This window comes from Pseudophryne corroboree, chromosome 6, assembly GCF_028390025.1.
Source record: "Pseudophryne corroboree isolate aPseCor3 chromosome 6, aPseCor3.hap2, whole genome shotgun sequence".
Classification (NCBI taxonomy): Eukaryota; Metazoa; Chordata; class Amphibia; order Anura; family Myobatrachidae; genus Pseudophryne; species Pseudophryne corroboree.
The window spans coordinates 123,680,661-123,694,905 of record NC_086449.1 but is presented as its reverse complement, the minus strand read 5'-3'; the positions used below and the strand labels follow the sequence as shown (position 1 = coordinate 123,694,905).

General features: G+C 52.2%; 1 long non-coding RNA gene across 1 annotated transcript in view; it reads right to left on the bottom strand.

The window, feature by feature from the left end:
• LOC134936654 (uncharacterized) overlaps positions 1-12,421 on the bottom strand; it is a 63,570-nt gene extending 51,149 nt beyond the window's left edge. Inside the window, exons 1-2 of the long non-coding RNA XR_010180531.1 lie at positions 12,285-12,421; positions 10,811-10,975 (exon numbers count right to left, since the gene is read on the bottom strand). This is a non-coding gene — a long non-coding RNA (uncharacterized LOC134936654). The remainder of the gene's footprint in view (positions 1-10,810; positions 10,976-12,284) is intronic.
• Between the last annotated feature and the right edge of the window lie 1,824 nt (positions 12,422-14,245).

Sequence of the window (14,245 nt, the reverse complement as noted above, 5' to 3'; positions counted from 1 at the left end):
ACACATATATAGTCTCTATGACTATATTATGTGTAGTTTTGCCAGCCAAGGTACTTAATATTGCAGCCCAGGGCGCCCCCCCCCCCAGCGCCCTGCACCCATCAGTGACCGGAGTGTGAGGTGTGCATGGGAAGCAATGGCGCACAGCTGCAGTGCTGTGCGCTACCTTGATGAAGACCGAAGTCTTCTGCCGCCGATTTCCAGGACTGTCTTCTTGCTTCTGGCTCTGTAAGGGGGACGGCGGCGCGGCTCCGGGACCGGACGATCGAGGTCGGGCCCTGTGTTCGATCCCTCTGGAGCTAATGGTGTCCAGTAGCCTAGAAGCCCAAGCTAGCTGCAAGCAGGTAGGTTCGCTTCTCTCCCCTTAGTCCCTCGTAGCAGTGAGTCTGTTGCCAGCAGATCTCACTGAAAATAAAAAACCTAAAATAAACTTTCTTTTTCTAGGAGCTCAGGAGAGCCCCTAGTGTGCATCCAGCTCAGCCGGGCACAAGATTCTAACTGAGGTCTGGAGGAGGGTCATAGAGGGAGGAGCCAGTGCACACCAGGTAGTCCTAAAGCTTTCTTTAGTTGTGCCCAGTCTCCTGCGGAGCCGCTATTCCCCATGGTCCTTACGGAGTCCCAGCATCCACTTAGGACGTCAGAGAAAATACGGGAACATACAAAGAATCTCTGATTTGGAGTTGGGGGGAGGTGGGTGTACTTGGACGGGATGAGAGGGGGGGTCCACACAGCATTTTGTTGCACCTGGGCCCACCGCTCGCTAGTTCCGCCACTGGTATTAGTGTCTTACAAATAAGTATAATGTTACTTCAATGCTTCTTTTTTGTATTTATGAAACTCTGTGCTGTATCCTATACAAACTTTCAAGTATTGTATATTTGATGGTAACCCCAGTTACTTTATTTCCATATGAAGAATATGGACTGCTGAAACTTTAAATTTGTTCTTTAGTGTAATATTCATTGCTTCAATAAAAAAATAAAAAAATAATAATAATAATAAGATTTTACTCACCGGTAAATCTATTTCTTGTAGTCCGTAGTGGATGCTGGGACTCCGTAAGGACCATGGGGAATAGCGGCTCCGCAGGAGACTGGGCACAACTAAAGAAAGCTTTAGGACTACCTGGTGTGCACTGGCTCCTCCCACCATGACCCTCCTCCAGACCTCAGTTAGGATACTGTGCCCGGAAGAGCTGACACAATAAGGAAGGATTTTGAATCCCGGGTAAGACTCATACCAGCCACACCAATCACACCGTATAACTCGTGATACTATACCCAGTTAACAGTATGAAATATAACTGAGCCTCTCAACAGATGGCTCAACAATAACCCTTTAGTTAAACAATAACTATAAACAAGTATTGCAGACAATCCGCACTTGGGATTGGCGCCCAGCATCCACTACGGACTACGAGAAATAGATTTACCGGTGAGTAAAATCTTATTTTCTCTGACGTCCTAAGTGGATGCTGGGACTCCGTAAGGACCATGGGGATTATACCAAAGCTCCCAAACGGGCGGGAGAGTGCGGATGACTCTGCAGCACCGAATGGGCAAACTCTAGGTCCTCCTCAGCCAGGGTGTCAAACTTGTAGAATTTGGCAAATGTGTTTGACCCCGACCAAGTAGCTGCTCGGCAAAGTTGTAAAGCCGAGACCCCTCGGGCAGCCGCCCAAGAAGAGCCCACCTTCCTTGTGGAATGGGCTTTCACTGATTTAGGATGCGGCAGTCCAGCCGCAGAATGTGCAAGCTGAATCGTACTACAGATCCAGCGAGCAATAGTCTGCTTTGAAGCAGGAGCACCCAGTTTGTTGGGTGCATACAAGATAAATAGCGAGTCAGTTTTCCTGACACTAGCCGTCCTGGAAACATAAATTTTCAGGGCCCTGACTACGTCCAACAACTTGGAAGCCTCCAAGTCTTTAGTAGCCGCAGGCACCACGATAGGTTGGTTCAAATGAAAGGCTGATACCACCTTAGGGAGAAACTGGGGACGAGTCCTCAATTCTGCCCTATCCATATGGAAAATTAGATAAGGGCTTTTACATGACAAAGCCGCCAATTCTGACACACGCCTGGCCGAAGCCAAGGCCAACAGCATGACCACTTTCCACGTGAGATATTTTAATTCCACGGTTTTAAGTGGCTCAAACCAATGTGACTTTAAGAAATCCAACACCACGTTGAGATCCCAAGGTGCCACTGGAGGCACAAAAGGGGGCTGAATATGCAGCACTCCCTTAACAAAAGTCTGAACTTCAGGTAGTGAAGCCAGTTCTCTCTGGAAGAAAATCGATAGAGACGAAATCTGGACCTTAATGGAACCCAATTTTAGGCCCATAGTCACCCCTGACTGTAGGAAGTGCAGAAAACGGCCCAGCTGAAATTCCTCCGTTGGGGCCTTCCTGGCCTCACACCACGCAACATATTTTCGCCAAATGCGGTGATAATGGTTTGCGGTAACTTCTTTCCTAGCTTTAATCAGCGTAGGAATGACTTCCTCCGGAATGCCCTTTTCCTTCAGGATCCGGTGTTCAACCGCCATGCCGTCAAACGCAGCCGCGGTAAGTCTTGGAACAGACAGGGCCCCTGCTGCAGCAGGTCCTGTCTGAGCGGCAGAGGCCATGGGTCCTCTGAGATAATTTCTTGAAGTTCCGGGTACCAAGCTCTTCTTGGCCAATCCGGAACAATGAGTATAGTTCTTACTCCTCTTCTCCTTATTATCCTCAGTACCTTGGGTATGAGAGGAAGAGGAGGGAACACATAAACCGACCGGTACACCCACGGTGTCACTAGAGCGTCCACAGCTATCGCCTGAGGGCCTCTTGACCTGGCGCAATATCTTTCTAGCTTTTTGTTTAGGCGGGACGCCATCATGTCCACCTGTGGCCTTTCCCAACGGTTTACAATCAGTTGGAAGACTTCTGGATGAAGTCCCCACTATCCCGGGTGGAGATCGTGCCTGCTGAGGAAGTCTGCTTCCCAGTTGTCCACTCCCGGAATGAACACTGCTGACAGTGCTAACACGCGATTTTCCGCCCATCGGAGAATCCTTGTGGCTTCTGCCATCGCCGTCCTGCTTCTTGTGCAGCCCTGTCGGTTTACATGGGTGACTGCCGTGATGTTGTCTGACTGGATCAGTACCGGCTGGTTTTGAAGCAGGGGTTTTGCCTGACTTAGGGCCTTGAAAATGGCCCTCAGTTCCAGAATATTTATGTGTAGGGAAGTCTCCTGACTTGACCATAGTCCTTGGAAGTTTCTTCCCTGTGTGACTGCCCCCCAGCTTTGAAGGCTGGCATCCGTGGTCACCAGGACCCAGTCCTGTATGCCGAATCTGCGGCCCTCTTGAAGATGAGCACTTTGCAGCCACCACAGCAGAGACACTCTGGTCCTTGGAGACAGGGTCATCAGCCGATGCATCTGAAGATGTGATCCGGACCACTTGTCCAACAGGTCCCACTGAAAAGTCCTTGCATGGAACCTGCCGAATGGAATTGCTTCGTAGGAAGCTACCATTTTTCCCAGGACTCGCCTGCAGTCATGCACCGACACCTGTTTTGGTTTTAGGAGGCCTCTGACTAGAGATGACAGCTCTTTGGCCTTCTCCTCCGGGAGAAACACTTTTTTCTGTTCTGTGTCCAGAACCATCCCCAGGAACAGTAGACGTGTCGTAGGGACCAGCTGTGACTTTGGAATATTTAGAATCCAACCGTGCTGTTGTAGCACCTCCCGAGATAGTGCTACCCCGACCAACAACTGCTCCCTGGACCTCGCCTTTATCAGGAGATCGTCCAAGTACGGGATAATTAAAACTCCCTTTTTTCGAAGGAGTATCATCATTTCGGCCATTACCTTGGTAAATACCCTCGGTGCCGTGGACAGACCAAACGGCAACGTCTGGAATTGGTAATCCTTGATGTCCAGTGATACCATGTAATCCCCCTCGTCCAGGCTTGCAATAACCGCCCTGAGCGATTCCATCTTGAACTTGAATTTTTTTATATATGTGTTCAAGGATTTCAAATTTAAAATGGGTCTCACCGAACCGTCCGGTTTCGGTACCACAAACATTGTGGAATAGTAACCCCGTCCTTGTTGAAGAAGGGGCACCTTGACTATCACCTGCTGGGAATACAGCTTGTGAATTGCCTCTAGCACTGCCTCCCTGCCTGAGGGAGTTGTTGGCAAGGCAGATTTGAGGAAACGGCGGGGGGGAGACGTCTCGAATTCCAGCTTGTACCCCTGAGATACCACTTGAAGGATCCAGGGATCCACCCGTGAGCGAGCCCACTGATTGCTGAAGCTTTTGAGACGGGCCCCCACCGTACCTGGCTCCGCCTGTGGAGCCCCAGCGTCATGCGGTGGACTTGGAGGAAGCGGGGGAGGACTTTTGCTCCTGGGAACTGGCTGTATGCTGCAGCTTTTTCCCTCTACCTCTGCCTCTGGGCAGAAAGGACGCGCCTTTAACCCGCTTGCCCTTATGGGGCCGAAAGGACTGTACCTGATAATACGGTGCTTTCTTTGGCTGTGAGGGAACATGGGGTAAAAATGCTGACTTCCCAGCTGTTGCTGTGGAAACGAGGTCCGAGAGACCATCCCCGAACAACTCCTCACCCTTATAAGGCAAAACTTCCATGTGCCTTTTAGAATCTGCATCACCTGTCCACTGCCGAGTCCATAACCCTCTCCTGGCAGAAATGGACATTGCACTTATTTTAGATGCCAGCCGGCAAATGTCCCTCTGTGCATCTCTCATGTATAAGACTGCGTCTTTAATATGCTCTACGGTTAGCAATATAGTGTCCCTGTCTAGGGTATCAATATTTTCCGACAGGGAATCTGACCACGCAGCTGCAGCACTGCACATCCATGCTGAAGCAATAGCTGGTCTCAGTATAATACCTGTGTGTGTATATACAGACTTCAGGATAGCCTCCTGCTTCCTATCAGCAGGCTCCTTTAGGGCGGCCATATCCGGAGACGGTAGTGCCACCTTTTTTGACAAGCGTGTGAGCGCTTTATCCACCCTAGGGTATGTTTCCCAACGTGACCTATCCTCTGGCGGGAAAGGGTACGTCATTAGTAACCTTTTAGAAATTACCAGTTTCTTATCGGGGGAAGCCCACGCTTCTTCACACACTTCATTTAATTCCTCAGATGGAGGAAAAACTACTGGTAGTTTTCTCTCTCCAAACATAATACCCTTTTTTGTGGTTCCTGGGGTAACATCAGAAATGTGCAACACATTTTTCATTGCCTCAATCATGTAACGTGTGGCCCTATTGGAAGTTACATTAGTCTCATCGTCGTCGACACTGGAGTCAGTATCCGTGTCGACATCTGTGTCTGCCATCTGAGGTAGCGGGCGTTTTAGAGCCCCTGATGGCTTTTGAGACGCCTGGGCAGGCGCAGGCTGAGAAGCCGGCTGTCCCATATTTGGTATGTCGTCAAACCTTTTATGTAAGGAGTCGACACTGTCGCGTAATTCCTTCCACAAGTCCATCCACTCAGGTGTCGACCCCGCAGGGGGTGACATCACATATATCGGCATCTGCTCCGCCTCCACATAAGCCTTCTCCTCAAACATGTCGACACAGCCGTACCGACACACCGCACACACACAGGGAATGCTCTGACAGAGGACAGGACCCCACAAAGCCCTTTGGGGAGACAGAGAGAGAGTATGCCAGCACACACCAGAGCGCTATATAACACAAGGATGAACACTATAACTGAGTGATTTTCCCTTATAGCTGCTTATATATACTGCTGCGCCTAAATTTAGTGCCCCCCCTCTCTTTTTTACCCTTTGTAGTCTGGAAACTGCAGGGGAGAGCCTGGGAGCGATCCTTCCAGCGGAGCTGTGAGGGAAAAATGGCGCCAGTGTGCTGAGGGAGATAGCCCCGCCCCTTTTTCAGCGGACTTTCTCCCGCTTTTTTATGGATCCTGGCAGGGGTATTTTTCGCATATATAGCCTCTAGGACTATATATTGTGATTATTTTGCCAGCCAAGGTGTTAATATTGCTGCTCAGGGCGCGCCCCCCCCAGCGCCCTGCACCCATCAGTGACCGGAGTGTGAGGTGTGCATGGGGAGCAATGGCGCACAGCTGCAGTGCTGTGCGCTACCTTGTTGAAGACCGAAGTCTTCTGCCGCCGATTTTCAGGACCATCTTCATGCTTCTGGCTCTGTAAGGGGGACGGCGGCGCGGCTCCAGGAACGGACGATCGAGGTCGGGCCCTGTGTTCGATCCCTCTGGAGCTAATGGTGTCCAGTAGCCTAAGAAGCCCAAACTAGCTGCAAGCAGGTAGGTTCGCTTCTTCTCCCCTTAGTCCCTCGTAGCAGTGAGTCTGTTGCCAGCAGATCTCACTGAAAATAAAAAACCTAAAATATACTTTCTTTTCTAGGAGCTCAGGAGAGCCCCTAGTGTGCATCCAGCTCAGCCGGGCACAAGATTCTAACTGAGGTCTGGAGGAGGGTCATGGTGGGAGGAGCCAGTGCACACCAGGTAGTCCTAAAGCTTTCTTTAGTTGTGCCCAGTCTCCTGCGGAGCCGCTATTCCCCATGGTCCTTACGGAGTCCCAGCATCCACTTAGGACGTCAGAGAAAAAAAAATACCGGGAGCTATGTCGATGAAAACATATTTTCCTGGGCTCACCAAATCAGGGCAGGTGTGCAGTCGCTAGAGGTTTATAAATTGAGTTAGGAACTGAAAAAAATCTGCTATTGCTGGATCATTATTACTGACACAAGTTGTGCAGTGTATTGAAAACTAGTCCTGCTTTTGTAAGCATTGTGTTAGTATTCAGTGCCGAAACATTTTCTAGACAGTAGGTGGGGCTATACACTACTGCTACATGGAGTGACTCACTTGTGACAAAATGCTCTCTGTAAACCAGGTCTAGGCAGTTAAAATGTAACCCTAGTGCAGAGATTTTCAACCTTTTACAACTCGCGGCACACTGAACAAGATTTAAATATTGCCAAGTCACACTCAAATATAATGGTGATGCATGATGCAGTTGCGTGTCCTAGGATGTCATGTCGCAGCTTCTCCATAGGTAACGCCTGAGCCACATCTGAGAAAGCCAGAAGAGCCCAACACTGCCCGGGCCCAAAATTAGAACTGGCTCTGCAACCATAAACCCACCAGTAATGATCGTTCCAGGGCTACAGTAGCAGCAAAACAATGACGGGCCTGGCTGTGCTTCTATGGCGGCACACCTGGAGACTGCTCAGGGCACACTAGTGTACCACGGCACAGTGGTTGAAAAACACTGCTGTAGCATATGCGGAATCAGACCAATCGGATAATGTTTGTGCAGTGGAAATTGGGTTCACACAAAGCCTTACATAGCCAAAGATTAATAGGGAAACCCTACAAAAAAATCTATACATATAATAAAACTGTAAGGATTGTGTCTGTACATAGACTTTTTTTTTGTTGAGAATTATACTTCTAGGGACTGTTTATGGACAATTGAGACAACAAAAAAGTGAAATTCAGTCTGTCTGTCTGTCTGTACGTTCTGGCATCACACAAGAACGACTGTATGAATTTATATCACATTTTCACTATTGTATAGCTTAGTGACCTAGAAAAGGACTGAGGTATGTATGTATGGTCTCCATCTAACCACAGGGAGATGAACAATGGCCCTCATTCCGAGTTGTTCGCTCGCAAGCTGCTTTTAGCAGCTTTGCACACGCTAAGCCGCCGCCTACTGGGAGTGATTCTTAGCATAGTAGATTTGCGAACGAAAGATTAGCAGAATTGCGAATAGACACTTCTTAGCAGTTTCTGAGTAGCTCCAGACTTACTCTGCCACTGCGATCAGTTCAGTCAGTTTCGTTCCTGGTTTGACGTCACAAACACACCCAGCGTTCGCCCAGACAGTACTCCCCCGTTTCTTCAGACACTCCCGCGTTTTTCCCAGAAACGGCAGCGTTTTTTCACACACACCCATAAAACGGCCAGTTTCCGCCCAGAAACACCCACTTCCTGTCAATCACACTCCGATCACCAGAACGAAGAAAAATCCTCGTAATGCCGTGAGTAAAATACCTAACTTAATAGCAAATTTACTTGGCGCAGTCGCACTGCGGACATTGCGCATGCGCATTAGCGACTAATCGCTCCGTTGCGAAAAAAAATAACGAGCGATCAACTCGGAATGACCACCAATAAATGAACAACCAGACGCTTGCAGTGTGCAGGCTCCTCAAGACCAAAAGGGATGCGGTTATGTGACCGGCGGTCACAATACCAGCGCCGGCATCTGGAACACTGACTAGCCCGCCGGTTGGCATGCTGAGAAACAGGGACTATTCCCATAGAGTGGGAATAGAACCTGTGGCAAGCGCAGTGAGCCCGCAAGGGGCTTTGTTGCGCTGGCTGACACCCATACCCCCCTTCCCCGCTGGCCATCTGACAGACGAGATCCCGACGTCGGTATGGTGACCGCCAGTCTCCCAACCACCGGTCACCTAATACCAACCCGTCCAAAATGACTATACAGTATGAGTGGAATTATTACACTCACTTAGTGCAGCTGGACTTCCAGCGTATAGCACTGCACTGACAGTTGGTGTTCCGGTCATGCTTCTGCGGAACGTGACTCTGCCCAGGTTATACAACAGAACCCTAATTAAAGCATTTCGGGGAGATGTGAAAGAAACACCTATCAGTGCGGACGTGTACTGCTACACCTGAGAGGCGTGTCATAGAAATGACTTACATCCAAATGTAAATGAGCTCCATAGTTAGTAAGTTCTACTTGTTGAAGAAAAGACTCTTATATTTTGCAGAATTTGTTCGTGTATTGTGCTTTACAAGAGGTTCCATATACTGTAAGTGGCCATGAGAAACTTTATTTAAACTGCATGTAGCCATAGGGATCATTGTGTCTTATAACCAATGCAGGGAAATTGCACCGATGATCCAATTTGAATGTATGTATCAGTGATTTATTTTCTCCCCCCAAGAAAGACCGCGTCGGGAACATAATGTGACCATAGCGCATACTTGCCTACTTTTGAAAAGTAGTTTCAGGGAGATTACAGATCGCACTCTAATGCGCCGCGTGGCGCACCATTGAGGGGGCGTGTCACATTGCACCCAAGGGGCGTGTCTATCTCCACCTATGGGCGTATCTGCTGTCAATCAGGGGTGTGTCCTGCAGTGTCAGGTGAAAACCAAACTACAAAGCTCAGTACTGGCTACACACTGACATCGCAGCTACATTACACAGCAGGGCTACATACTGACATCACACTAACGTTACACAACAGGGCTGCACAATGACATCACAGCTACATTACATGGCTACACACTGACATCATATCAACATTACACAAGAGGGCTACACATTGACATCACCCCTACATTACACAGCAGAGCTACACATTGACATCACCCCTACATTACACAGCAGAGCTACACATTGACATCACCCCTACATTACACAGCAGAGCTACACATTGACATCACACCTACATTACACAGCAGAGCATAATACTGACATCACACCTACAGTACACAGCAGAGCATAATACTGACATCGCACCTACATTACACAGCAGAGCATAATACTGACATCGCACCTACATTACACAGCAGAGCATAATACTGACATCGCACCTACAATACACAGCAGAGCATAATACTGACATCGCACCTACTTTACACAATTACACAGCAGAGCATAATACTGACATCACACATCATCATACACATACAGTATATGTGACATATACATTTGAGAGACTTTAATCCAGCCCTGGTGGTAACTACTAAGTTTAAATTTTAATGTTCTTACATTGTTTACATGCCACATTGGGAAGGGAGGGGGGGAGATGGAAGTGTTGGAGATCTTTTCCAGTGTCAGGGAGAGGGTGGGTAAGAGAAAGTGAGGAAATGAGAAGGAGAAAGTGTCAGGGTGAAAGAGAGGGGTGAGAGCATGAGAGGGGATGTCAGGGAAAGTGAGGGAATGACAGAAAGTGAGAGGAGAGAGCGAGAGTGTCTGGGATAGAGGGAGAGAGGGGTGAGAGAGAGGGTGTCATTGATAGAGAGAGAAGAGGGAGAGAGAGAGAGGGTGTCAGGGATAGAGAGAGGGGGGGTGAGAGAGGGTGTCATTGATAGAGAGGGTGATTAGAGAGAGAGGGTGTCAGTGATAGAAAGAGAGCAGGGTGTGAGAGAGAGGTTGCCCGGGATAGAGAGTGGGGGAAGGGGGGTGAGAGGGAAGAGAGAGAAGGGGGTGAGAGGGTGTCAGGGATAGAGAGAGGGAGAAGGGGGGGTATGAGGGAAAAGAGAGAAGGGGGTGAGAGGGTGTCAGGGATAGAGAGAGGGGGAAGGGGGGTATGAGGGAAGAGAGAGAAGGGGTGAGAGGGTGTCAGGGATAGAAAGAGGGGGATGAGAGAGAGAAGGAAAAGAAAAAGGGATGAGAGATGTTGTCAGGAATAAAGAGACTGAGGCAGAGAGGGTGACAGGAATAGAGAGAGAGGGGGTGAGAGATGGTGTCAGGGATAGAGGGAAAGAGAGTGAAGAGAGAGAATGTGGTGTGAGAGAGAGGGTGTCAGGGATAGAGAGGGAAGAGAGAAAGGGGGGTGAGAGATAGAGACGGTGTCAGAGGTAGAGAGAGGGGGAATAGAGACAGGGTGTCAGGGATAGAGAGGGAAGAGAGAGAGGGTGTCAGGGATAGAGAGAGAGGGGGTGTCAGACAGAGAGAGATCTGAAGGCAGATCTTCTTTCAAACCCCCCCCCCCCAACTCCAACAGGAATCAGGTCCTGCAGCTGAGAACACTAACCAGGCAGCACGGCGGTGGCTGTGGGGAGTTGCCGGCGTCAGACTTCAGCAGCTAGGTCACGCCCATGCTGGAGTCACTTGCTGGGAGAGGAGACAGCAATGAGTGTACTGCTTCCACACTCCTGCCAGCAGCCCTCACCTAATTGACACCGCCGGAGTCGGGACCCTGTGAGGAGAGAGAGAGAGAGAGAGCATGAGAGGGGAACCTGTGTGGGGAGGGGAGGGGGCATTGGGGGTGCCGTGGATGGGGGAGGGGGATGTGAGTAGAGACAGAGAGCATGAGAGGAGAACCTGTGTGAGGAGGGGAGGGGGCGTTGGTGGTGCTGTGAATGGGAGGGGGGGATGTGAGGAGAGAGTGAGCAGGAGAAGGGAACCTGTGTGGGGTGGGGTGGGGTGGAGAGGGGAGAGGGGGTTGGGGTGCCGTGGAGGGGGATGTGATGAGAAAGTGAGCAGGAGTGAGGAACTTGTGTGGGGGGAGGGGTCAGGGGGGGCCGTGGATGAGATGGGGGGTTGTGTGGAGAGAGTGAGCAGCAGAGGGGAACCTGTGTGGGGAGGGGGGTTAGGGGCGCTGTGCATGGGGGTGGTGGATGTAAGGAGAGAGCGAACAGGTGGGGAATCTGTGTGGGGGAGAGGGGGTCGGAGGTGCCGCAGATAGGGAAGGGGGAAGTTTACAGCTGTGAGGGGAGAAAGCGAAAGCCTAAGGAAACAGCCACTATGCAAACAGAGCCTGCCCTGTTGGATAATGGGACCGCTGTGGCTCTGCTACGTGTGACTGTTGTGCTGGGCATGCTGTCACAGTGGTGGCTCGAGGAGCTTCTGGTTCCAGATCAGAAGGACAGGCTACTCCAAGCTGCGGAATCTCTGTAGCTGCTGGTGCGCTACATGGTGAGTGATTATTACAGGAGAGGGGCCACATGCCGCGTTCCTTCCCACAGTCCTACCAGCCCTGACCCAGTTAATTCTGTACTCGCGGATGCTCAATGCATATTCTTTGGGGGGAGGGGGGGCACACTGTGGAATCCAGGAGCTGCACTTCAGTTTGGGAGGATAGGCAAGTCTGACCCAGCAGCCTCCCTCACACACATGACCCAGCCCTGCACCCACTAACCTCCCTCACACCCATTATGCCCCAGCCCAGCAATCTCCCTTAAACCAATATGCCCCAGTACTGCACCTAGCAACCTCCCTCACACCCATATGACCCAGCCTGGCACCCAGTAACCTAAGCTCCCTGGCACATATATACCCCTGCCCCAGTCCCCTTACCCTCTCTCTGCCAGAGTCCAGCTCTGAACGACTTGGAGCTGGAGGGGGCGGGGCTACAAGCCGGAATGTGAGAGAAGAGCAGACACAGCACTGCAGCTATGAGGTCCTGATTCCTGGGGCTGCACGGAGGAAGCCTGGAGGCTGTCCCTGCTCTGGCAGCCGAAGGAAAGGCTGTCCTGTGAGTACAGACACCCCCCTCCTCTCCTTACCCACTGGGGAATGTCAGGGCTCAGGTGCAGGGCTCCAGGGAACTTCCTTGAGGGAGGCAGGGACATCCTTCCTCTTACTGCCTTCTGCTACATGCAGAGCCAGACCCCGCCGCTGCTGTTGTCTCCTCCTCCACAGACTGCCCCGCCCCCGGCTCTCTCTGCAGAACGGCCACCGCTACTGACAACCCGCGGTGGCCGGCGTTTAGGTAACATGATGTCAAGCGTCATGACATCATGTCACCCTCTGACATTTTCGCGCTCACGTATGCGCAGTGCTGATTTTTCACGGTGAGACCGCAAAATCCGGGAGGACAAGCAGAGTTTGCGGGGCAGCGGGAGGCTTTATTAAAAAACGGGAGCCTCCCGCTAAATGCGGGAGGGTAGGCAAGCCTGCCATAGCGGCATAAACGCACCGTTTGGGCTTCCACATCGCCGCTCGATGCATCACCTTGGCCTGGAGGGGGTTAATGTTTTTGTGGTGGGAGGAACGTATAGAGAGGCCTGGGTGAATATTGGCTGGATCATGGAGAGTGGGCTGGCCTGTCATGTATATAGGCAGCTGATCGGATACTTCCTGCCTCTCTTCCAGATCTTTTTCGTGAGACCTGCAAGTACTGCTCATTTATTATATTGCCTATCCTTATTTTTCACTCATATTTCTCCTTCACCCCCCCCCCTTTTTTTAATTCTTCCTCTCTCCTCCTCTGTTCCTTGCCCCTTTTTATCTCCTCTCCTCGTTTCCTTCTTTTCCTTTGTTCTCCCCCAGTTACCTCTCTATGGCTGTTAGAAGCCGCCCCAGCCGCACTGCTGGCCTCCCCACCCGGCTCCTGGACGCCTCTGAAGTCCTGCCGGCATGGGGAAGGCCTACTGCGGCTGCCGTGCGGGAGACTCGAGGTGCCCGTGCTTCCCCGCGATTGCACTCTCCTTCACCGCCGCTAGCCGCTGCGGGTGACGGAGTGCAGGGGGATGTCGGGCGCACGCGGCGGCTTGCCGGGGACGGTGTCCTGCCGTCCCTGAGGCCGCCGCTTGTGGCTAACCGTGGCCGCTCCAATCACGTGGGGTCGGGACGGAGTTCCCGCCCCGCTGATCAGCGGCTTGCCTCCTCTACCCCTGCTGTTTCGGGTTTTGATGGGCGGGTGGGGGGTCGTGCGCCTGCCAGACCCGTTCAGTCTCCGCAGCGCGCGCGTGCCACAGTTCTCCCTGCCAGCTTGGGGGCCCATATGAGGCCAGACCCCTCTACACTGGCTGCCCTGTCACCCAGTCGGGTTCAGCCTGCACCCTACCCCAACAGGGCGGGGCGTCGTCCCCGCTCCACTACCGCGTGTCCCCCTCTGCCGCTTGCGAAAAGGGCAGGGCCTGTTGGGCGAGGGCGTTCTGCGTCCGCCCGCGGCGGGACGGCCCACCTGCCCTCTCCTGCCGTGGACGGCCCTGGAGCGCCGGCCCCTTCACGGTTGCCTCGCATGGCGTGTGGCGCTGCGGCCGCCACCCGTGGCCGTGCGTGTCCTCCCAGGGTCACTCACCCCATCGGTGGGCGACGTGCGCCGTCGGTGAGCGACCGTTCTGCCCCTCCCCGTGTCCTGTCGTCTCCTGCCACCGTCGCTGCGGACGGCTTTCATTCCGACGCCGGACTGCCTCCGTCCAGCAGTGAGGACTCACTGGTTTCGAATCCCGTGGCCAATGCTCGGGATCGGAGAAGGTCACGGCGCTGGCGGTTGGCGCGGGATTCAGCGCAGGTGGTCAGCGGTATCGTTAGGCCTGACAGTGAGGGATCATCCGGGTCCTTGCTCCCGATGGGAGGTTTACCAACCTCCCGTGGGGCGCACGACTCGCTTGGCGGCTCTGATCTCCCTCCGCCTGCCCCTGCGGCGGCTCCCTTGGTGGACACCAACGTTCTGTCCGCCATTTGTGCAGCTGTGGTGTCGGCAGTGGCGCCCTTGTCCCTCCGTACCCGGGGGACTGGG